The sequence below is a fragment of the Melospiza georgiana genome, chromosome Z (assembly GCF_028018845.1).
Source record: "Melospiza georgiana isolate bMelGeo1 chromosome Z, bMelGeo1.pri, whole genome shotgun sequence".
Classification (NCBI taxonomy): Eukaryota; Metazoa; Chordata; class Aves; order Passeriformes; family Passerellidae; genus Melospiza; species Melospiza georgiana.
In genome coordinates this window covers 16,895,457-16,919,983 of record NC_080465.1, presented here as the reverse complement: position 1 = coordinate 16,919,983, position 24,527 = coordinate 16,895,457, and positions in this window count along the sequence as shown.

The following is a 24,527-nucleotide window of genomic DNA, read 5'->3' as shown; positions in this document are numbered from 1 at the left end:
CACTTACCCTGACTGTCCTTTGGCCAGCTAGGAGCGTTGCTAGCCCACATCTCACCTACGTGAATTTTGTTGACTGCTTCAGCGGTGGCACGTATGGGGATGACATTTCCTTCCCATTTGCCACAGACTTTTTAATCGAAGAGAAGGTACTATTTGCTACTCATGACATTGGTAGGTTTTTCTCCTACCCTTCTGAGTGCAAGCACCCCAATGCATCTTCATAAACTCATGAGTTACACATATGTCTTTTCCATGTGACTAAAGGCCACATGTACACTCAGAGAAAGGGCAAAATGGAAACTCATTTGGGGAAATTAGATCAAAAGGTGCCTATACTTTGGGATCCCTAGGACTGAGGGTAGAAATTGCATAGACTAATGGCCAAATTATCAATGAGAAAAACACAAGGAACATAATATGCATAAATTCAGAATTTAACCTGACAGAAACTAAAACATAGGAACATGAGTGTACAAGCATAAATCATTTGTTATAGGGCTGCTTAAAGCCAGTTGTTGGTAAAACATGTTTATTATAAATAAATAAATGCATTATATTTTATTTTTATTATAAAATTCTTTATAATAAAAATAAATGAAGAACCACATCTTTGCTCACTTGCTAATTCAGCAACTCCTTTTTTCATCAAATGGGGCTGTACTAACCAGGAATTATTCTGACAAAGGGCACATGCACACTAATTTCCAAATATAGAAAATTATCAAATTAAAGGAATTTAAAGAAGGATGACTAAAGATAGATGTCTCTGACAGTGTTCAGAAAACAGGAGCGTGAAAGACCATGCAAGTGTGTCTGAGAGACCACTTCACTTTCTCATACAAGTGAAATGAGGAGGATTGTCCTTAAGTTTAATGATGACAGGAACCCTGGTTTTGGGTTTTGACCTGCTTGCTTTCCTTTCTTCTTTTCCTCTACTTCTCTCTGTTGTTGCAGGTTGCAGACCCCATACTTACACTTAAAGCTTACACTGAGTCTTGTGGAAGGTTTTAAGATCTGCCTGTGTTAACTACAAGAGGCTCTTAACCCAAAATCCCTATTTGGAGTAGTATCAGCAAAGACTAAAGAGTTGCTTTTAATCCTGGACTGCCAGGGAAGGGGGGGGAGACCTTTTCTGCTGAGAATAAAAAAGAGGTGCTGGACAGCCATTAGCTTGGAAATCCCACCTAGAGCAGGACTACCAGAAAATGAGAGATGTTCATGATAGGAGATGGAGTTATCATGCCTGGAAGGAGATTGCAGGATCATTCATTGCCACCCTGCAGTCATCAAAGTGTTATGACCCCTGAGTTGTCATGGGAGGGTCCATTTAGCACAGAAGCATTTGAGACTGACAGTCATGCACATCTGATCACTATTGCTAACAGCTCCTGCCCAGGTCACCCCCAGTTGTGGCTGGGCAAGCCCTCCTTTTAGTCCTTGTAGCTTTGGATCCACCTCTGCCAGTGAAACTGAGAGCTGGTGTATTGTTGGGCACAAGTAGGAAATTCTGCCTTTTAGGCATGAGAACTCAACCATGTTCTCATCAAATCAAATTGACATCCTTTACAAGGCTTTGGTTATCCCTACAACTTTTTGCTCACAAGTTCAGTCACAGTTGTGTAAAAATAATTTTTTGGTCACTATTTGGTGACTGACAATTGGTTTAAGTTCTTTTAAAAACCCCTACATGAGGGAAACTAAATCCTTTTGGAAAATTGGCCTCTTTCTCTTGGATTATTTCTCTTGGATTATTCCAAAACATCATATCATATAAGGCTGTGGGGAGATGATGAATCTAAGGGCAAAAACTGGTGTCTGGAAGAACTCCAAGTGGTTCTTTGATTGCCAATAGGTGTGGAAACAACACTAATGCAGGTTATTTTTGTATTGTTATAAGCTGGCAAGGGGTAGTTCAACTCTGTAATCTTTGTTTCACCCACCCTCTCTGTCCCAAAAAAAAAAAAAATTACTGCTACATGGACAGTCATTCTGAACTGTGAAGTCTGCGCTTACAAATTGCTTGGAGTTCAGGCTTGATGGATCTTTCTTATTATATTTCCAGTCTTGAGTACTGAAATAAAGACTAAATTTGAAGTTTACTAGAGAAGTCATCAGCAATTTCCAAGGAAATTCAGACTCTCTCTGGGTAACAGTAAGCAGGGCAAAACAAGTAAATTTTAAACTCTAGTCTCTGTTCATTCCTTCTTTATGGGTCTGATATAGTAGCTCTGCAAGCAGATGAAGTTGGTTAGCTCTATGCACATGGAATAACATTGTCCTTAATGTACCCAGGACTATATAGTGATGGCTTTCCTGCCAAGTCAAAAGATCACTACATTATAACTCACAAATTCTATCAAATCTCTTCCTGCAATCTCATTCACAGGCAGTGGTGAATATGATTTTACGTACTAATGAAAGAAGAGAGGATAATTCCAGCAGATGCAGTGGAATACTAAAGACATTATACCAAATCATACCTACAAAGTGGTATCAAAATCAAATAACTTGCACTTACAAAGGACCTGAAAAAAATCAGAAAGGTGCAGAAAATGATGATTAGACTAATCAGAGGTCTGACAGGAAAATTGCATAAAGTTAAAGAAATAATTGTAATAAATAGCATGAGGCTACTGAGAATTGGAATCCCCCCAAATACGTCCTGATTCAATCATTATAGTTTCTGATCCTTTAATTCTTACCTTTTTTTCAGCCTGTAGAGACAAAGCAGATATTTTTAATTTGTTCTGCCAGGTGGCTGGTCTTTTTAGAGCAACTCCAGTAAATGACTGAGAAGAGGGAAGCATTATAAGGCATATTTCATACATGAGGTCTGCCTAAATACATCAAACATAAAGTGTTTTAGAATTTTTTAATCCTGATGTGCTCTGATCTTTAATAACTTCTTGGACAATGACTTCCACAGTCTGACAGCACGGTAGATGAAGAGCTCTTTGGATATTATTTAGCAGTTTGCTACAATTAAATATCTTCAAAGATTTGCTTTGTGTTACAAGGACAGGGAACTAACCTCTCAAAATTAAACCTTCTTCCTATTCAAACCATTTCGTTATTCATTATTTTCCATACTCTGCTTTCTCCAACTGCTCTCGTTCCACTGCTTTTCTAGAGCAAAATATTGTACAACCAAACCAGTCTATGGATGAAAACATCTCCAGGCCCACATTGAACTGCTCACTGACCAAAACTGCTGAATTCTTTCATCTGCAGATACATTTTTACCTTGTGCTCTCTCAGTGTTCCATCTGACTGATCCAATCAACCATTGGTTAGTTCACTGCAAAATGGAAAAATCTTGAGTTTGCCAAAAGTTTATGAAATAAAAGACGTAGAACACTCTGTAAAATTTTCTCTATAAAGGATAAACACTTTTTCATTTATTGAATCATTTAAACCTCCATCTTTTTTCAAAGGTCTGAAACTTAAGTATTGAGGGACACTTTAATTCTGTTGTCTGACTATTCTGCCACTAACTTGTGTCTGTATTGATTTCTTCAGCCAGGTCTTCAGAATTTCTAGAAGTGCCTCTTCTAGAAATTCCTTTAGAAAAAGTTTAATTTCTGGCTCAAAAGCATACAGTTGCATATTTTTTTCCTTTCAGTTCAGTCTATGGTTTCCCCTAAAAACAAAACACATTACAAAATGTAACTGAAAAGAAAAAATCAGCGGGTAATTCTGAATAGCAGGTGTTCCTTGAACAGCTAGATAACTAATAAGTAAATAAGAATGGCTGTTTTTCTTTAGTGTTTGCTTATTTCACGCTTCCTTTATTGCTTTGATATTTTTAATGTTCCTTCAGAAGTAATAGCTTGTAATTACTCTATGTTACTGAGGTGATTAAGGCAAAGAACTATTGATTTCCAAATCAGACATGCCAGATTTGCAGGGTGCTTTGAACCCAAAACATATTACAGAGGTCTGGTATTTAAGCTCCTCGATGTCATTTTACTTCTGATCAGTACTACACTATTCTGTAGACTTTTTTCCCCAAGATCTACTGAGTTTTTGATTCTGGAATACTCAAACAGGTAACACTGAGATGTTTCAATGACCGGGGGACCACTGACTAGCCGCACTAGTCAGTGGCTGCTGAAATCACCACTCCCCAAATTCAATTCTCACTCATTCTTTAACATAGCTATTAGTTCTTCATTTTGATCCACACTCCTTTTTGCAGCAAGATATCTGATGTGGGAACTGATGATTTCATTATTTGCTACATTCTTGAGGTTTGTTTCATTTAGAACCACCATTTGGTATAAAAATCCTTCCTGAACTGAGGGGCCCAGAACTGGACATAGAACTCAAGCTGTGGCCTCACCAGTGTCATGTACAATGGAAGAATCACTTCCCCGTTCCTGCTCACCACATAATTTCAGATATAGGCCAGGATGCCACTGGTCACACATTGGTTCATGGTCAGGTGCTGCTGACCAGCCCCCCAATCCCCACCTTTCTGCTGAGCCACTTTTCAGGCACTCTTCCCCCAGCCTGTATCTCTGCATGGGGTTGTTGTGACCCAAGGGCAGGACCCAGCACCTGGCCTTATTGAACCTCACACATTTGGCCTTTGCACATCAATCCAGCCTGTCCAGATCCCTCTGCAGAGCCTTCCTGTTCTCCAGCAGATCTGTACTCTCCCCCAGTTTGGTTTCATCCACAAATTTGCTAATGGTAGATTCAACCCCCTCATTCAGACCATGAATAAAGATGTTAAACACAACTAGGCTCAACACTGGTCCCTGGGGAGCACCACTAGTGAGCAGCTACCAACTGGATGCAGCACCATTCACCACCACTCTCTGGACCAAGCTGTGCAGCCAGTTCTTAGCCCAATGAAGAGTGCACCTGTTCAAGCCATGGCTGCCAGCTTTTCCAGGAGAATGCTGTCAGGAGATGGTGTGAAAGGCTTAGGTGAAGTCAAGGTAGATGACATCCAAAGCCTTTCCCACATTCACAAAATAGGTCATCTAGTTCTGTAAAAAGAGTTGGACTCAATGATACTTGTGGGTCCCTGCCAACTCATAATGTTCTGTGAAATGATTTTTAAAAAAATAAAAGGAGATCAGGGAGTTGGTCAGGCTAGGCCTGCTCTTCCTAAACACCTGTTGGCTGGCTCTGCTCTGCTGGTTGTCATGTTCCACATGATCACACTCAAGATGATCTGCTCCAAAACCTTGTCAGACACCAAGGTCAAACTGAGATGCCTGTAGTTCCCTGGATCTTTCTTGTAGCCCTTCTTGTGGATTTGTGTCACATTGGCCAACCAACGCTATTATCTGAGACCTCCCCAGCTATCCAGGAATATGATGGAAAGTGATTTAGTGAACCACAAGTCCTGCATTGTATTGCACCTTAGAGAAAATACTACCAGGTAAGCATTGCTTCCATTACTTTTCTCTGATCTCTCAACTGAATCCTTTTAATATATTCGTGTTCATTTGCTTTAACTCTCAATTATGAGTTAAAGCAGGCACAATACAGAAATAAACTACATGTATAAAGTAAATCACTGAGAGTAAACTCTGCGCCAAAATCCTACAGAGTGGCAATAATAAATAGCAGAGTAAAATGTACTATGTTAAATTTAAACCCTGATATTATAGACATCATGCCCACGTCAGAATGTCTTAGTTTTATTTTTACAGCAAGGCCACTTATTTTTCTGTGTCATGGAAAAACTGAATTCTGTAGCAAATGGTACATTCATAGGGAATTTACAACATCAGAATGAATCTCCCAGAGAGTCATTTGGAAAATATCCATGAAGAATCTTCTCTCTTGCATTTCTGTCACTGCTTAAATATTCTTTTTCTGTTTAATTCCATTATGGATGTTTTCCAAATTCAAAAGACTGGCTATGGGACTTGTGTATAATCCTTCTAATCTGAACAGCAGTACACATAGTTTTTGATGCTTACAGACAGTAAAGATGGAAAACCTATGGAGAAAAAAAGAAAGAAAAATGAATCAGTACAAGTTTGACAATCACAAACTCGGCCTTAAGCCTTAAGACTTAAGAGGAGTCTCACCTAGTCTTGATCCCTTGGGCTAAGAGGCACACCCATCAGGGTAACCTCATAACCCCATCCTTCACTAGTCCTTTCCTGGCCGGCTGACATCAGAGTCATGCACTGGAAAGAGATGTGAGGTATAGGATGCAAGTTCTCCAAGCACAGTGCCATAGTTTTGCAGGAGCTACAGCATAAGTAGCAACAACTTCCACAACACAGAAGCAGCACCAGTTGCAGTTCCTGCTCCTGATCATCAGGAACTTCCCTTTACAAAGCAACCCTTTTAAAACCTTTACCCAAAGCTGCCCTCATTGGGTGCTCACTGCCCCCTGGGGTGCTGTGCACACACTTACGTCTCTTGCACAAGTTACAGAAAATTGTATCTCATCCACCATCTACAACATAAGATATGCTCAGTGAAGGTATAAGAGAAAGAGCTAAGGAGTCATTCAACCATGATTTCCAGATGTTCTTTCAGAAAGTGATATATTGACTAGAAAGAAAAAATAGATTCATTTGCATGGCAAAAACACAACCCACCAAGAAACTGTTCACTCTCTGGAAAATAACGTTTAGTGTTTTCATATTGCCTTTGATATTCATTCTAGGATTAAATGCTGGAAAATTTTAAGAAGTTTAACTAATGCTAATCTTTCTTCACCCTCAACACAGTGTGAAACTGTGCACTCTGCTGCAATACACAGCATGGCACAAGGCCAGGTTTCTGCTCATCAGAGTTCAGCCCAGCCCCTGGCTTCTATCAATCCAAACTAAGTAAAGGACATGCATCTGTCCATCACCTGAAATACAACCATCATATGCTTACCAATTCATTTACATTTAATTTTAGAGTTTTATCAGCAAACCTAAGTTCTCTCTACAGTGGTATTCCTGACTGAATTAGTGCCTTTGCTGCAAATAGATTTTTTCAGTGGAGTCATATTTGCCCACCACAACGAAACTGTTAGTGCAAATGACACACAAAATTATATAGTATTCATTTGAGAACTCAGGTCTGAAGTCATGGACTATTGTACACATTTTTATGGGGTAGAATGGCCTGGACATCTTTCTATGACACAATAACTTTTTGAGCACTTATCCTCATGGAATAGTTTCTGCCTAGACTGGGTTATTTTGTTTGTTTTGTTTTTTCATTTGTTTGTTTTTGTGTGTTTGGGGTTTTTGTATCAAAAACATTGGTGCAGACAATGTTATTGGCTGCTGTCTGAAATAAGAGAACTAGCATACCCAATCACTCTAGCTCACTTGTGGACACTGTGATGACAGTGAAGATCAGCATTTTTTTACAGTCACTGGTGAGTGGTGAGGTGTGGAGCACACAGGCAAATAGGTAGCCTGAGAGCACAAGAAGTACTTGGAAAACACTGTCCACATGGTTTCAGAAGGCACCATTTTCCTGTAAGAGGTGGCAGACCAGATGTGTTTGTCTGTTCAGTCAGAACTGACTGAGGGTATTCCTCCAAGCGCCCAGGCCAGGGGGGAAAGCTGCTGGTTTCCTGCCTGGTTGCAGTGTCCTTGGAGGGGGGAAAGGTTTGGCACAGGGAATATCGTGCATTCCCTGAGTGTAACAGCAGGGAATACTAACAGTAACTAACGGGTCACAGCTTCCTTTTTCCTCTGCTATTCAGAGACGGTTTTCTTTATCACTGCTCAATCTTGCCTTGCTTGGAAGGAAAATTCCAGCTTTGGATGAAGCCGTCTTACTCTTCATTATCACAATTTTAATACTTGCACCTTTCACAGCAGAACTATAAACCTAACTGTCTGGCTGGATTGCAACAAACCTCATTTCTCAATAGATTCACATGAATGTCACATTTTTCTGAGCTATTTGGCCCACCCTGGACTTTAGCAGCTTGATGGCTATCTACTCTTCTCTCCAACTCAAAGCAGCTGCAGCTTACATGAAGCTATTCCATTGCTGAGTAATGAAAAAAGGCATCGAGATCAGAAACATTATTCAAACTTGTGTTATTCATGGCATCTCTGGGGCTGCTGTAAAGAGTCATTAGCAGCTACCCAGATTTGCTTTCACAGAAGCAGATGCTTTGGTTTCTTTCCTCCTTCCATGAGTATGGAGGCCTCTTTATTCTCCTTCTGGTGTGATCAAGGGCTTTGAATAGGTCTACACAGAGCTGTAATAAGGCACTGAGAGAGAGTTATTAGGCTGATAGCCTAGACTGGTTGGCAAACACAAACAAAAACCCATCCCTCTGTATGGCAGCCAGCTGCCAGTCTTCAAGGGGCTTTTATGGTGTTCTTTCAACTATGTGTAAATTATCTGTTCTGCAAAATGGACTGTTCTCCTGAAGGATTAGGCAGCGTATCATTACCACATAATTTCCTCAAAGAAGAGCTGGCTCGCTGTTGCTTTTCATGTCATTAATGAGTTACATGAGCCAAAAAACACAGCTTGTAACTATGATTGCATGAAGAAGGCTTTGTGAAGATTCCCCTGATCTTCTCTAATAAGAAAATAGACTGGACTCAAAATGGACTTTGACCTGGAAGGACAGCTTCAATGTCTTCCATAACTGCAGTTTAGGCAGATTTCTGCAGCACGATATTTACTGGACATGAAGTGTCCAATCTTGTGTCTTGATGTCCACAAAAGCCTAGAAGCTGATTTGTGTTGAAGGGCAAACTGTGCCTATCACTTAATTCTCAGCATATTTATCTTTCTGAGGTGAAAGTACACAGCCTGTTTGATTGCCAGAGTTTAACTCAGAAAAATAAAAATCCACCGGGGCTCTATGATGATTATCCCAGGTGAATAATACCAAAACAATGTAGCAGAATTTATTGAAACTGGTGAATGAATTATGATTGATTTATATGCTTTTTCTGGGAACATATTTGTGTATAGTTAAGTCACTACAAAGGTTTGGAGAAATGTGAAGGCTCGTAGGTTTAATTTCTCTTTAAACCCCAATTTTGTAAAACCTCCATACTTACAAATAGTGTCATCCTTCTCCATAAAAGGCATACAGATACATATATTATGGAGGAAAATCCTAAAAGATGCTCTTAGACAATATCTTTTCCCTGGACTACCTTAGATTAATTTAAAAGCAAAACACAACAGCATTTGAACCACAGAATTAGAGAGAAAACTTGAAACAGCACTTGCACTGCATGAAAATTTTAGATATTAATGAAATTTAGTTCTGACAGGACTTAAAGTTTCAGACATGGCTTAAACTGTACAGAATTCCAAATTTTTGTGAAACTTTGATATTATGTTCTTTATTCCATCTGATCCACATCCTTAGCCTGTTTCTGCAGCTTTGGTACAGTAGCCACTCTTCTAACTGACTCTTTTAAGCCTTTATCATGCGCTTAACCAGAGATGGAGTACATAATAATTCTGTTCTTTCCTTCTTCATCACAAGAATACAAAGCAAAAACAAGAATACAAAGCAGAAATAGTTGTGCTGGCATTAGGCTGGGTTGAGCAATTTTTTAACTAAGAGTCTGATTTTGAAGGGACAGATCACTAAATATTAGTACAAATGAATGAAGGGAAGTTACAGAAGGTTATGTCACAGCTTCCTTCCACAAAGTTCCAAAGCATGCGTGAGAAGTCCTTTCATACCTAGGTACCCTATGGCTGCTAAAAGGTCAAAATAGAGTGGCAATCAGAAGTGGTCATGGAGATCAATGTATTCAAACCTACATGAACTAGCATTTGGGATATTTGATGCAGACAGAGTAAGAACAACAGAACTCCTTTGGCATTTTAAAGATGCTCAAAATTCTCAAAGTATTTCTTGTATAAATTCAGGTTGACTTATCTGTTTCCACTCAAAAGGTTTTCTAACCTTGCCATTTGCCTCTCAAGAATAAGCATGGGAAAGTGAGAGGTAGTGTAAGCACTACTCTTGCTTTCTTTTTGAATGCATTTTCATGAAAACAACTTCATATTTGGCCAAGAAACTCATCTGCTCCTGCCATTTTATGTCCTTTCTAGAGTCAGAATCTCTCTAACACCACAAATTCTTTGAGTAGATGAGTATATATTTAGAGTTAAACAAATTAAAGATGTTTATAGCAACAATCTTAGGCTTGTACAGCTGTGTTGTAATTAGAAATTATACATGGTTTGTTGAGAAAAGGCTGAACTTGAATCCAGAAAAAAAAAAAAAAAGGACTGGTAGAGGGTATATCTTCTGTTAGTTTCATCCATATTTTGAATTTAATCATCCAGATGAAATGGAACTACTTTGTCCTTCTTTTATACTTAACAGTCCCCTGTATTTCCTTCTACTTTTCCCTTCTCTACCTGCAATTAGCACAAAATAGGACAAGCCTATTTCCTCTGAATAAGACAGTGGTGAAGCACACCCTTGATGACATAAGAATCTCATCCTGGCAGTTCCATTCAGTTGCACAGAAATCAAGATACTAACCCCAAGCAATGGTATTTGGACAAACTCTGACATTTCTACCTGTGGAGTTTCTGAATTCTTTGATATTAAATTTATGTAATTTTAGTGGGAAGATAAAAGGACAGGGCCAATCAAGTTCCAAATGGTTCCTATTGTAGCCTGCACGATATTTTCCAGGGTTCAAAGATCAACTCTCCTGAGCAGCCCTCTGCTGCAGAGAAAAAGCAGCCGTAGCACACACTTGGACAATTTGATGGCAAACTGCCACGACACAGGTGCACTGGACTTGAGAGGTTTACCAGCCTATGGGAGATCAAATCACACTAAAAACAAAAGAACCACTTGGGAAGTAAATGTTCGCAATATCGCAGAAGAATTTCTTTGGTTTTGTCAGCTCTGCAGTACTTGCAACATTGAGACTTGCAATTCCTTTTGTTTGTTTATTTTTATTTTTAACTTTTTGCTAGACTCAACTCAGCAAGAGGTGTTCTGGTGTTATGATTTTCAAGTTTTTAGATTTTATGCCCTGGACTGCTCAGATGGTTTTGGTGAAAGTTGTTTGATTCACTGTGGACAGTGCACAGGAGAAACAACAAAACCCTCAGAATGTTCAATGGCAAATTTTATTTGCAAACTTTAGAACATTAAGTGTCGCAGACATTTTTTCATAGAAATCCTTTCTTTCAGAATTGTCCGTCTTCTGGGAAGCAAGGGCCCCAGAAGGAGAATGTAAACAATTGTTATCATCTGCTGTGAATGCAATAGGATGCACCTGTGATTGGTTCATGTTCCATGTGTACAATTAAGAGCCAATCACAGGGCAAGCTCTCTGGAACACAGGGACAGAGAACTCTCTTGTTTATGGATTCTTTCTATTCTATTCTTAGCTTAACAAGCCTCTGCAACTTCTCTCTTTATTCCTATTAGTATAGTAATAATGTATTATATAGCATATATCAATAAATCCAGCCTTCTGATCTTCAAACAAGATTCTCATCCTTCTCTCACCATGGAGACCTCACAGGTCACAGTAATAATTAAGTTCGAAAAAGGTACTTGGCAAATTTAAAGCAACGTCCAGACAGAGTAAGGCATTTCACAAACTTTAACTTAGCAGACTTAATCTTAGCCAACTTTAACTTATCCAGACATGAAATAAACAGGGCAGGAGATCTTTCTCCTTTTTAATCCTTTATTAAAAGTGACCAGCTCAGGTGGGGAGAACCGACAGGTCCGCACTCACACCGCTGCTGCTACCAGCACAGAGGAGGAGGAGAAGGAAGTGTGCAACTTTGGCCACTGCTTTGTGGGCAGAGCTGGGGATTCCATCCCCACAAGAGCATCAGGAGATTCCCAATTTTTTGGTTCGATATTCAAGATCCTCCATCCAGCTGACATCTTTTGAGGTTAGAGTGAGGGGTAAAAAGGGTCATAGCAGATACTGGATTCTGTTCCTCATGTCTAGACATCACTTTGACCCACCAATTCCATGTTGCCTCGTTGTTTTTAGGGGTTTCTTGCTAGGTTTGGTGAACATGCATTCCATTGCATGCTGGTTCCGATGTCATTTGCATGCTAACTCCGATGTCCCCTCCTCTTCACCATCTGGGTCCCATCCTCCAGGAAGCAGCAGGGTGCCACTCGAAAAAAGGGGAATTCTTAACCATCAACAACAGGTAGCTAACAAAAGCGACAGGTGATTACAGTAACAAACAGAACTCCACCCTGGCAGCAACTGGCCCAACCTGTGAAGTCTGCAACCTTTTAAAAAAATGGGCAGCTGTTCTACTCATAATAGCCACAAGGTACTAACTAATTTATACACTGGGATTTTTTAGTCTGGCTTACAATATATTTTGAAAAGAAGTTAGGAGAAGAAAAAGAGAAAGAAAGAGAGAGAAGGAGTAAGAATAGGAAGATGTCACCACCCATGGGTCAGCAATGAGACGTGCTTGTTGCAATTTCAATGTCTGCTGGTTGAAGTGATGGTCATAGTCTGGATCTGTCAGGGGCAGGGGAAGGCCACAAAAATTCTGTGGGTTATGTTCCCATAAACCTTTAGGTTTACGGGAACACCCAGGCACCTTCTAAGACATGACAGCTGCCTCTCACATCAGAGTAGCTGAGCCAGTTTTGCCCCATCAGAAGGGCCAGATACTTTCATATCCACAAGTACTGTCCCAGTCTGCCCCTAGACAGGAGGGAGGAGCTTTACACCTATTCAGGTTGTTTAAGGGAAGGCCTGATAAAAAGCTCTAACCCACTATCTGCTTCTTACCAGCCTTCTCCCTTACCTGGCTTAAACTCTAGCTTGTTGCTAAACTAAGGTTGATTTGTGATGGTCACTCTCTGGTGCTCACCCCCTCTGCACCTAGGCTGTTATCTTACACATCATTAGCAACACGGCCTCTGCCTTTTCAAAAGACCAATTATTTGAAGCATTAGCAGTTAACATTTCAGTCTCTTACACCCAACTCAGAAACAAAATTTGAAAAAAATGTACGGAACTCTATCCTGGGGACTCAACTTCCCCTCAAATGAAAGACAAGGAGATTCCAGTTGAAATTTGAGAAGAATTTCAGTCAATTAACATGTTGATTCTTGATTTTGGATTCTTTATGATTCTTGTTTACACAGGTCATAGACCTAACTATCCCTTTCCAACACTGAGTTAAATAACATTATTTTTATATAATTCATTGTTAAACTTCAATTTAGAAAGGGTCAGCAGAATGCTGGAAAGCCACAAAAGGCTCCGCTGCAGTGAACTGAAAGATGTCATTGTTATAAATTATCAAATTGGGAACCAAATTTATATGAAAATTTAGCAATGATTTATTAGATTGTCAGCGGAACAGCATTTCGATCAGAAAAAAAAAACACCACAGCCAAGGCAGCATCAAACCCACGACTGGCGCTGGGTGAACCTGGATCTGACCGCCAAAATGTCGGAGTCTCCCCCTCGGTTCACCCCGGCTGCTTCACCCAGCGAGCTTTTGTACAGTTCATTCTGCCTGAGGCAGAGACGACCAAATGTTCCTTTGTGTCCCTTCACATGCAGAACTGGGGCCATTCATGTGCAGGGGTAGACAAAAGTCCAATCCAGGTGTCCAGATGATGTCAGAGCACTCCGGAGAAGTCGGCATTCACATGTGACAGGGTGGCGCTGGCAGCAGATGCAGCGGATGAGCAGATCACTCTTGAGTGGCCCAGACATTCCAGGGAAGTCAGTGACCATGGCCCAGGCAGGTTCCATTCATACATTAACAAACTCGATATTAACATTGTCTGGGAATGAATTGAATAAAAATAAGGCTCTGCTGCAAGCTGGGGTGGTCAGAGATATAGCTTGGATTTTACAATATTTTATACATAAATAGCATGAATTATCTCTACCATATACTACATGTCGATGTCCACTGAAGCCTTTTGGTTTATAGAGAGTTAAGCCTTATTTTTAGCCATCTCAGCAGTTCTTCATATGCTGAAATGATTTTCTAGATTGTGTTTTCAACATTCTAATATTCCATGCTAACATCTCTGTACTTGGTAGAAATTTTAACTATTGCTTGAGAGGACCAGAACTAAGATGATGCAGGGAATATTTAATAACAGCCTCTTAATTCTTCACAGCCAGGATTTTTGCAGGACTTCAGTTCAGGGAAACAGAAGTGTCCTGTACACATCTTCACATTCTTGATTTAAATGGACGTTTGTTGAATGAATTACATTCTTTACACCATGGTGTTCTGCATCTTTGATATATATTAATTTTGTCTTGTACTCCTGTGCAATCTGGAAAGCAATTTACACCTGTACAACAAAGAGGCAAAGCAAAGCATGTGGCCTGATAAGGTATTTTAGGTGGGTTATGTGGCTACATAATATCCTAAACATAGTAGTGAAGGGCTTACTTTGTGGTATCAGTAAGAAGGCTGATATCAGATGAACTGAGGGACAGTAAATGCAGTCCAGTCTGGCTGAAGTGAAAGGGAAATTCCTAATTGCCTTGCCAGAAAAGCACAAACCATTAAGTAAGAAAGAGAAGTAATAAAGCATGGGTCTTACCATATTACCTAAAATTGTTTTATTCTCTCTCCTTATAAATTTTGACTGAAACGGTACTGTAGATTACAAGCCAATAGCCTGGAGCCATTATGTATTCTTATCCTGCAGGGAAACATGATAAGAATACATAATTGTATCCCTAGGAACTCTGACTAAGAACATCTTGGTGCAACAGTATAAGCTGATCAAGTACAACAACCATTTTTTTAAATTCAGGGTGTTTCTGTGATCTTTTTATTGATTTACTATTTGGCTTAGTATTGAAATCTATCACTGTTCACTAAACCACGAAACAGAGAATCACCCCATCTATTCCTGCACAAGATCTTCTAAAAGCAGATCAGGCCTAGTTCAGGTTTGTTTTTTTGTGTTCTTTTTCCCTACAAATATCCTCTATTCCCCTCCACATTATGCTTCTGGAAAAAAAAATATGTTTGTTTGTTTGTTTTTTTAAATTAATATTGCATATTTGCTTGCATTTTCTCTTGTCCTTGGAATAAAATGAAAAGTAGGAAAATTTCTATATTTGCATTACTTTTACAATAATTGGGTGACATATTTTTTGTAGAGCAGTGCTTATAAGTAACTGGGACTTGCTAAAATGTATGAGAATAGTAAACAGTTAAGTTAATCTGTGAAATTTTGCATTCAACCATCACAACTCATAACTTTCCTTTAAATCTTTGAGATAACCAGAGATTCTCTTTAACACTTACTAGGGAAAGGGATGATAGAAAGAATAGAATGATGCTTTTGAAAATGTAATTTGTCCAATTATGTCCAATCTATCCTACTCTAAGGCAACGAAAGTATCAAAAAGGCAATAAAAGATGTACCTATATACTGTTGTTAGAATTGCATTTCATTATAGAAATAAGAAAAAAAAACTGTTTGAAAAGTCTTATAAGTTTTTTTAAGTCCTGTCAAAAATGAAGTTGTCCCTGTCACATAAAAAATAAGAATAATAAAACAAATTGAGATAAAAATTTGATAGAATTAGAGAAATTAATACTTTTACAAAACACATTGCATGCCACAGAAGAAAATGTCATTTTTCAAGGTCTTCAAAATGCTGTCCAATGGAGACTTTCTCCAAAGCTGCAGCACCTATTTCCTTTTGAGAAAAACAGACCTTTTATCTGTTTCCATGTCTCGATTCAACAAACACTGTGTGCACTTCCTGTCCCACTTCTGAATTTCAAAAGGATGACTCTGTGACTGCTCTGGGAGAGGCATGTCCATCTCAGCTTGGGCCTGAGCTGGGCAAAGGGCTCCTGTTCCACTTTTTACAAGGTTTCACTCTGTCATTCACAGGCAGGTCTTGTAAGTGGCTCTTCAACTTTTTGCCTTCATTCAGTCACTGCCGTTAAAAGGATGTTTTCAAAGCTACCAAGATACCTCAAATAGAATTGCAACTTATTGTTTACTGAAGTGCCTGTTCTCAGTTCAGCTGAGGCTCTCTCCTCAAAATATTCACTCATCAGTTCTGCAAGATGATGCTTTTCCACTACATTAAAATGATAGATTAGCATGTGAGCAATTGTCTCTTGATATAGGAGTGAAGCAAGAATGAAAATTCTGCTATAAGTCATACTAAGGAATACACACAAATATTACACATAAAGAAGACATGTTTTGATCAGGAAAACAATGCTTATTAAATGAGGTCATTTGCTTAGGTTTACTTAGCAACCATGATATTATATAAATCATTTACTCTACATTGTTCTTCCTTAGACAATCTTCTTTCTCTGTCCCTCTCCTTCCTCCAAAGTAAAAGAAATTTTACTGTCATGTATCAACTCCTTTGATAACTATCAGAGGCAACTGAGTGGACAGATGATAAACTGAGGGTCCCTCTTGATAAAATTTTAAAATGACACGCATCTATAACTGAACTCAACACTTAAATATATCTATGTATTTATATGCAACTGCACTTTAACAACAGGAAAAGAATGATCACAGCATTGCTTTCTGAATATCTATATTTGCAAATTGTATGCAATGTGTACTGTAAGCTCAAAACACCCAAACAGCATTCATAGTTACTTGTATTGGAAAAACTATTTATTCTAGAAGTATACAGAAAACAAAAATCATACAAAAACCAGGCTACTGTTTTAAATGCAATATGTTTTAGGGTTATTTTATATAACCTCATGGAGTTTGCATTGATTGTAGTACAATAACCAACTTCTGAGGCGAGTGGCAAAGCTCACCCAGATGACTTTCGAGTGAGTAGGTGAGCTGGTAATGGCTGGATACAAGAATCAGTAATTTCCAAGCAAGGTATCTAAGTGAATTTACAACATATTCATGAACTGAAACCTATTGTTCTATTATCCCCGAGTTTCATGCATTGATATTCATGGTGTCTTTCCTTTTTTTTTTCTTAAAGGGATGAGTTATTTTTCTATACAAAAAGTGCAAATGCAGAGATGGACTGTTTTTCAAGGTCCTGAAAAGTCTTCATCTGTTTGCAGCTTTATCTCTACATATGCTTATACATTTGGGTTTGCTGGTTTGGGTACTGACCTGCATCAGAGCAATGAGCCTGAAATAAATTCATTAGTCATTATGTACATTCTTTTTCCTTACAATATTTCTAAGCAGATGTCCTGTCTTATTCATTTATTCACTAAGCCAATGGATTTCAACTAACATATCTCTGATGTTAAGAATGAAAGCGATCCAGGGATTCTTAAAAAATAACTAAGGAAATACAGACTGTTGCCAATCTGCCTGTTCACTGTAGAGAGATGCATATCACTACCAGAAGGCAGAAAAAGATTTTGAAAACTACCCATCTAAGTTAATAAAATTTTGTTATTGTCAATAAAGTGTCACTGGTTTCCTTAAAGCATGATTAATGCCACACAAGGTATGGCATCACATTCTTCACTTAGTGACACTGTGTTAGGTATATCTCAGTGAATTCATTACTGAAATTCTGATAACACCTGGAAAAAGTGAATAAATTCAAGTGAAGACTGGACTCTGCTGGTCTGAACAGCAAGAGGTTTCTGAACTTGAACAGATAGGATTTTGAGGAGATGCAATTAAGAAACCAATTACATGTAATTATTGATAGCACAAGATTAACAACTTAAATGTAAATTGTGGCATTTTTTGACTGGCAAAGTTCCTATTCTCCTTCATTCTATTGGCTTAGACAGAATATGGATACAAGTACTCATTACAATTTTTGATGAATTTGAAAAGCATCAGCTGAAGGTCCTCCACTGTCACACTCCAGTATTAATTGGATTCGACTGAAAGCTTCAGAATAGATAATATTAAACTATTTGACAAGTGTTCCTTCTAGGGGACTTACTATTGCATTTGTCTTAATTATGAATATAAAAACTCTACAGAAGTAGAATGCATCTTTTATTAAGACTAACTGTAAGAAATTTGAGAATTCTTCTGCAGCTTCATATCATCTTCAGAAATAAATAACGAAATTAAAATAATTTCAAAAAAAGTACATGTCCTCTGCCACCAGAACTTATCATGTCTTTTCTGTGTTTTTATTACAAAGAGGTTTGTAATAAAAACACAGATGTACATGGATTGTAGATGAAAAATAAGCTCTACCCAATCCAGTACTGAGTATAAGCATTCTTGACAAAAAGAGTTCAATGTATCCTATAAACAGCTAACTTCATTTTCTTGCTATGTTTGGATGGAGAAGATGGTTTTAACACAATGGAAAGAACTATGCTCAGGAAACAAAAAACATTTTCCAGTTCACTGCTGGAAGACTCCATAAATCTGCTCATAAGACTCCAGTGTATTCCCATCTATTTCAAATTTTTATTCTTCTTAGAGTTCTAACACTACAGAACAGAACTCCAATGTTACTTTAACCCTTAAATGTCCTTAGTGTTAAGACAGACAATTCATCTTCCTGTTGTGCAGGTACAAAATTAGACTCTTAAGAAATCAGCTTTTAGAAAAAGTGGTTTCTGTGAAGCAGGAGCAAAAGTCCATGCAGAACAGCTATGAGATAAGGAGACAGAATTTATTCCTTCATAATGACACATTATTATTTGAGACAGTTTCTAGTTCCTCAGAAAGAGTTTTGCAGATTCATTTGCTGAAATACTTCGTAAATTGTAAACCAAAAGAATCATGGAGAACCTGAAAGTTTTCCAAGTCTTAACATAACATAAGTTTAAACCAGCTAAAGGTGTTAACTATTCTGTCAGAAGTCAAGCCTTAAGAACCCTGAATTAAGAAAATCATATAGTAATGGTTAGTTTTCCTTAAAAAAAAATTTATCACCTCTTGGAGTTAGTACTGTTTCAGTCTTTCAGTGAGAGGGCAATAAGTGTTTAGAAAAGATGCCTAGGGTAGTTTGGAAATCTGAAAAAAAACTGGTTAGCATTTTTCTTGATTATTCAAATTGCTTTCTTGTAAAAGATTAATTTCTTGGAAAAGTTATTCCAGGTAATTATTGCCACGCACCAATTTGTGTATCTGTTTCCATAACAAGGAGAAGTCTTGAAACAAGACACTGAAGAAACACAGAAAATAGCAAAGTCAATACAGACTCACTGGATTTTATAACAATACATTTTCAGCCTTCTAAGAAGAAAATGCTCATCTTGTGCTCTTCTAGCCTAAGGCAAAAATTCACAGGCCCAGCTGCATAAGGTTAAGCTGCCAGTTCTCCTACACAAAAGCAGCTTCATTTTCATCCTTACCTTCCAGCTTTAAAAGGTCATTTTCTGCTTTCTTCAGCTCAGATTTTCAGTGTGGATTCATAGTTGATATTACTTAGCATATCCTCATTAATGTAAGTGAGGTTCAGCTAAATTTCAGAGCTTAGAAAAGATTGTTAAATATACAATTAAGGATAGATTCAGGCCATCAAAATATATCCTAACCTTAAGAAAGGCTGGCATTTCCCCTTTTATGCTTTTTGTGTACTTTTTTCAATGCAATGTGTCTTTTGGTCAGATGAAGCTCCTCTTTCAGCAAACATACATTTGCTCAAATGAAGAGCAGCTTAATTTGAAAATTGTACATTAATCTCTAGCTCTACAAAACCAGTAACTTCGTGATTATGTGAGGGGAAAGGACACCAGAAAAGAATGATGAGGGCGTACCTTGACTTGTACCTGACTAAAACAGTTCTACCTCTGTTTTTCCAGTTCTACCAATAATATGTTATATTAATACTAATAAAACTTTGATCCTTGTTCACAAAAAAAAAAATTAAAATTCCGATCTGGGTCAGCCTGCAAATCTGAAATTCACATCTGAACTTAATCCATGCTATACAAAAGACAGAGAAATCTAACCCACTGCTACTTGTAAAAGGGATTTGTTTATTGGTGCTTAATTAACATAGTTTCATCATGTCAAACTCTCCACATCAGACTGTTCTGCAAATGCAGATAGGCTGCTCATGTCAATTTTCATATATAAACGCTACATCTCAAAAACAGACCTTTTCTGAAATAAATAGATTTCAGGTAAAACCTCATTCAGCAACCTGACCCTTTTGTATTTAAGTCTCTTAGAGCAACTTTGAAGGTCTTTGGAGAGAGGCACCATACATCAGAAGTACACAAGGGTGTTTGACTGTGCATTGCTCCAAGAATAGTCATGGTTATGAGATGAGTTATTCATTTCCTAAGGCCCCTGGGAGTGAAAGTGCCTTTTACTTGGATGATATCTTGATTGCTTCAGAGTTGTAAGTGTATCCAAAGCTGCCTATTTCTGCCACAGTCCAAGTGTTTAGAATCCTAAAGACTTTATTAAGTGTAGAAAAATCTATATGACCCCTTCTTCTAGCTCTGGCCTGCTGGGATTCACAGCAGATGTGTGAATACTCACTTCTCAGAGAGGGAAGCTATTAGCAGTGCAAGATGTTCTGCTGCTTCTCTCATCAAGGTGGTTTCTAAATTTAGGAGAGTTCGTGGGGTTGCTGGAAGCCCTGCTCCCTTCTGCTGCTATGACCCTACTTGTTTTAACACTTGAAAGACAAGAGGAGATCAATGAGAAAAAAACTCTGCTCTCTTGTCACAGACATCCTTAGCAGAAAAGAAAGAAATCCATCACTGTCCTGCATGCCCCAGCAATCCCGAGTCAAAGGCTCAGGTGGAAAAATTGTCCCAACTCAGGAGAAAGATAGTGATTTCCCAGGAGAGATTAGTCTATGCTACCAATAAATAAATACAAAGTAGTATGCATGCTAGTTATGCTAATTAAAGGTTTAGCTAACCCCTGTTTTGGCACTGTCCCTTTCCTCCACCCTTTTATGTGTGAGCTGAGATTTGCCTTATTGAAGGAGGAGCCTGAAAATACTGCTGAGTGATGGAGAGTGTCTGAACATTGAGAAACCAAATATTTCAAACAGCAGAGCAGGGAAGATATCTTTGTGGATTAAAAGCTAATCCCTTCTTGCAGCTAAGGCTAACATTGGCACTGTGCTCATTTCTCCCTCTATCTTCAGTTTATTGGAAAATTATGATGACATTACTGCTAAGACTGGACATAGCCTAGTATACAAACAAGTTAATGGGGAGCATAGCCTTTGTAATTACATTTTCCTTATTTCCAAGTATTATTAAGCCAAAAGCATGTATTAGCTTCTAAATAACAAAAGCTATTCATTTGCAATAAGAAATTAAATTATGAATGCTGCAAGATGGAGAAAGGCAATGTTATGTGTAAGTAATACACAGACTCTTCATTTTGATATACAATAATCTGATATGAAACCCAAATAAAACTCTTCTCTGAAATCGTAATGAAAAATGAAAAAGAGGAAAAACCCAACCCAACTCAGAGCTTTATAAGAAGCAGGAGTCACTGCAAGGCTAAACAAACCACATAGTACTATTGAATGCAACAGGAGAAATTATGCATAGACATATTGCATTTTCAGTAACTATTAAAGTTACTGAAAATGCAATATGTCTATGCATAATTTGCAGTTCTGGAGACCCTGTTTTTGGGATGAAGGCAAGCGCATGTAAGAACAATGAAGGAAAAGTAATGCAGGACTGCAGGCTACTGATGCTGGGTTACTGGAGGGCTTGCTAGCCAGCACGTCTCAGACTGGTGTTTCCTGCTGCTTCACTGCCAATAGTTAGCTTTATGGCCAGGTCAATTCTAAATCTAATATGTCCACATACTTATGTTAACTTACTTCCAAGATCCAGCCTGTTTATGAGCATTTAGCCTATTGGCCCAGCATCCAGCAACTCATCACCCTACTCAAAATACAATGCTTCAGCAGAGAAACCTTATCATCTTCTTGCTTTCAGTACTTGGAAAACCTGAGATTAAAAACTGCAAGATGAACCTCAAGTGGCTTTTATTAAAGATCTTTATTTCTTGGCAGTTTAACAGCTGTGGCAAACACCTGAATGCACACTCAGTTGATACTTAGAAATGTACCAAGAAGCATAGCACCTCTGACACTATTATTACGCAATTTCCTTTCAATGTAGAAAGTTCTTCCATGTTTCTACACTACTGTATTACAGTACTGTATATTTAAGTATTGGTGAACCAAAAATGTCCCATTGGTGATGGTATATTTTTTAAGATTGAATGAGTTTATAGGGTGTGAAGTTCTGGACAACAGTATGCTTGTTATGATTTAAAAAAAAATTAGAAAGAGAGACTAATTTTCTGGTAATGCTCAAATGTTGTAAAATGGTAGAAATCCACTGAATGAGCAATTCAAGCAATTTAGGAATTTAAATAAATTAGGACAATTCAATTTCCAGAGGGGAAAAAGACCTCTATAGGGTCTCATTTGAATATAATGTTTTAGACCATTAGCTTAAGTGTCAGAGAGGGAGCAAAATTCATAAACTTATACTATAACACTCATTTCAGTATGCATTATTCCCCATTCATAGGTGCATGTAGCATGTAAAGGGAGTATCCTGATCCTGTTGAACAGAAGCCAGCAATCAAGAAGTTAATCTGGACAGGGCTTTGTGAACCACAATACCCTTTCTTCAGCTCCCATTAACCTATAAGGCCACAGCTGTGACAGATCTCTGAAGAGAATTGGGATGTGCTTCTATTTTTCTAACAGAATATATTGTAAGATTTTACAAACAAATGGAGTTTTCCATTTTGTTTTCCATTTTGAGGAAGGCATTTTCCTCTCTCTTTTCTATCATAAGATGTGGTATCACCTGATATAATGAGGAGAACTGTAACATATCAATATCTGCCAATATCTTTTCTTCCTGCATCACCTATTCTGGACTCTTACCTGCACAAAAGTTTCAGTTGCAGAATTGCTGTGGTTGTTATACTACAGAGTTCCAGAATCTTTTTTCAAGACATTGTCTCAAGTAAGACTTTTTGATACTTATCTAAATGTTGAGATAGAGGGAGATGCCTGTCTTCCAGAATTGAATTTCTGGTGCACTAATTGCCTTGGACCTCAACAGGAATGTTTTTGCACATCAGTCATAATATAAATAACTGAGTTATTTCAAAGAACACTAGTGCCAGCAAACAAAGTCTCCTTTTCTGTCTTTCTTAATTGTCCCAGTTCAAAAAATATAAACACATTTACCATTAAGTACCAGTCTGTGAAGGTGAGTTATGAGATCTGTTTACAGTAAAGCAAACCACCTAAGTGTTTCCTCAGGACTAGGATATAGGTTGGTTTTATTTGGTGTGTACCCAGCAAACTACCATTGCCTGATCACACCAAAATAACTTAAGTTATGCAAATAAATTTGAAACTGAGTTTTCTTAAATGGAAGTTTGGTCATACGGTAATTTAAGAGAAGGATGTGGCACTAGTGTCCTGTGCTAGATGATACATCACCCAAATAACCTTTAGATACCTGTATCTCCTTAATTTTAGGCCATAGTCAGAGGGATATCTATGTGTGTATGTTTGTTGAAATTAACACAACAATAGAGGAATGTAGTATTTTTTGGAGACTTGTTTTCTGTGAATTGAAAAAGAAAGTCATCCACTTCTTTATCACCTACTGATTCAGCGTTGGCAAACACCAAGCATGAAATTAAATCCCCATGTGAGAAATTCCCTTTTGAAATAAGGTGTGAAGACAATTCTGGAGAAAAGAGATGCTTGCAGCAGATCCTGAAGCAAGCAATGGGAGACCATCTCCTGCCATTCTTTAGAAGAAGCCCCTCAACATCTGATGAAGGTGCTGTCTGGTCTGAGATATGACTTGGTTTTACTACAGCAAGACAGAGTCCCCAAAGGAACTCGGATCTGCAGATTAAAATCAGTGGAGAAGAGCACCAGCCACCTTGTGTGCAAGCAGAGGCAGGTGAGTCCAACTATGATTTTAAAACATCAGATGTGTGCAGAGAATCTATCATCACTTCACAAGATGGGTCAGCACTTCAGCAAAAGCTCCCTCACTCAGCTTTTACTAGCATGCAAATAAGAAAAACTGCAGCAGTTGACAGCAGATGCAAATCCAACCCGTGGCCCTTGCCTGAAGATTTTCTTGGGACTGGGCCTATCAGATGTCATACTTCATTCTGGGGAATCCCTGTTACTATGCTGCTAGAGAAAAAAATGCACTGGCAGCCTGGAGCCAGGCCTCTCTCCATCTCCATGACCCTAAAATAAGATTTTTCTTTCAACTCTAATCTGACTGTTCAAGTTCAAGGATCGGGAGGGGGCCAAAGCACATGTCACATGGGCCGGATTGCACTTGGGAAACTCTGGCAAGTTCAATACTATTGATCACTCCACTCCAGCATTGCAAAACAAGACGAATAGCGACATGAAGAAGTAAACTGATTCTCTGACCCGTAGCCAAGCAAACACATTGTTTAAAAAGGATTTAAGTCTTTGATTAAAGTGCTTTCTGTCATAAAGCTTTCTTTTAGTGGACAAAACACACACCCAGAACTCAGTGAGAGCTATCTCTGTACTCCATTAGTTCCAATAACCATGCAGTATCTTTATAACAAGGCACTCCAAAGTTTTATGACCTTTTAATTTTGAAAGAATTACTGAACATATGTTCAGTTC